Raw genomic sequence first — 2,255 nt, 5'->3', positions numbered from 1 at the left:
CCCTTTGGTGCTAAAGGTCTGCTCAACCTTGATTTTTTTTTTTTTTTCTTAACGACAGGGCTCACTCTGGTGCCCAGGCTGGAGTGCAGGGGCAAAATCTCAGCTCGCTGCAACCTCTGCCTTCAGGTTCAAGTGAGCCTCCCACCTCAGTCTCCTGAGGAGCTGGGACTACAGGCACGAGTCACCACACCCAGCTAATTTTTTGTATTTTTTTAGAGACAGGGTCTCACTATGTTGCTCAGGCTGGTCATGAACCCCTCGGCTCAAGCAGTCTACCAGCCTTGACCTCCCAAAGGGCTAGGATTACAGGGATCCACCATTGCACCCAGCACAACATATATACCTTAATTTTTTTTTTCTTTTTGAGACAGAGTTTCACTGTGTCACCCAGGCTGGAGTGCAGTGGTGCAATCTTGGCTTACTGCAACCTCTATCTCCTGAGTTCAAGAGATTTTCCTGCCCCAGCCTCCTGAGTAGCTGGAATTACAGGCCCCCGCCACCACGCCCAGCTAATTTTTGTATTTTTAGTAGAGACAGGGTTTCTCCATGTTGGCCAGGCTGGTCTCGAACTGTTGACCTCAGGTGATCCACCCTCCTCAGCTTCCCAAAGTGCTGGGATTACAGGCGTGAGCCACCGTGCCCAGCTGGAATTTTAAAATACTTTATTACGGCTCCATAGCTCATGGGTTAGAGCACTGGTCTTGTAAAACACTTTATACTAAAAAAAAGCTAATGATCACCTGAGGCTTCAGTGAGTCATCTTTTTGATGGTAGAGGGTCTTGCGTCAGTGTTGTGGCTGCTGACCGATCAGGGTGGTGGCTGCTAAAGATTGGGATGCCTGTGGCAATTTCCTGAAATAAGACAAAGATGAAGTTTGCTGCATCGATTGACTCTTTCTTTCACCAAAGATTTCTCTGTAGCATGTGATACTATTTGATAGCATTTACCCACAGTAGAACTTCCTTCAATACTGGAATCAATCCTCTCAAACCATGCCACTGCTTTATCAACTATGTTATGTAATATTCTTTTGTTTGTTTGTTTGTTTTTTGAGACAGAGTCTTGCTCTGTCGCCCAGGCTGGAGTGCAGTGGCCGGATCTCAGCTCACTGCAAGCTCTGCCTCCCGGGTTTATGCCATTCTCCTGCCTCAGCCTCCCGAGTAGCTGGGACTACAGGTGCCCGCCACCTCGCCTGGCTAGTTTTTTGTATTTTTCAGTAGAGACAGGCTTTCACCGTGTTAGCCAAGATGGTCTCGGTCTCCTGACCTCGTGATCCGCCCGTCTCGGCCTCCCAAAGTGCTGGGATTACAGGCTTGAGCCACCACGCCCGGCCTGTTATGTAATATTCTAAGTCCTCTGTTGTCATCTCAACAATGTCCACAGCGTCTTCATCAGGAGTAGAATCCACATCAAGAAAAGATTTTCTTTGTTCATTCAGAAGAAGCAACACCTCCTTCATTCAAGTTGGATCATGAGATGGCAGCAATTCAGTCACATCTTCAGGCTCTACTTCTATCTATAGTTCTCTTGCTGTTTCTACCACATCTGCAGTTACTTCCCCTACAGAAGTCCTGAGCCTCCTAAAGTCAACTATGGGCATTGGAATCAACTTCTCCCAAATCCTGTTAATGTGGATATTTTGACCTTCTCCCATGAATCATGAATGTTCTTAATGGCATTTAGAATGATTAATTCTTTCCAAAGTCTTTCAATTTACTTTGCCTAAATCCATTAGAGGAATCATGATTAATGGCAGCTATGGCCCAACAAAATGTATTTCTTTTTTTTTTTTTGAGATGGAGTCTTGGTCTGTCACCAGGCTGGAGTACAGTGGCGCAATCTCGGCTCACTGCAACCTCCGCCTCCCAGGTTCAAGTGATTCTCCTGCCTCAGCCTCCCAAGTATCTGGGACTACAGGTGTGTGCCACCACGCCCAGCTAATTTTTGTATTTTTAGTAGAGACAGGGTTTCACCATGTTGGCCAGGATTGTCTCCATCTCTTGACCTTGTGATCTGCCTGCCTCAGCCTCCCAAAGTGCTGGGATTACAGGTGTGAGTCACTGTGCCCGGCCAACGTATTTCTTAAATAATAGGGCTTGAAAGTCAAAATTACTCTTTGATCCATGGGCTGTGGACTGGATGTTGTGTTAGAAGGCATGAAAACAACATTCATCTCTTTGTATCTCCAGCAGAGCCCTTGGGTGACCAGGTGAACTGTCAAAGAGCAGTAATTTTCTGAAAGCCATCTTTTTTT

The sequence above is a fragment of the Rhinopithecus bieti genome, unplaced genomic scaffold (genome assembly GCF_001698545.2).
Source record: "Rhinopithecus bieti isolate Rb0 unplaced genomic scaffold, ASM169854v2 scaffold_22453, whole genome shotgun sequence".
Classification (NCBI taxonomy): Eukaryota; Metazoa; Chordata; class Mammalia; order Primates; family Cercopithecidae; genus Rhinopithecus; species Rhinopithecus bieti.
This window is presented reverse-complemented; position numbering follows the sequence as displayed.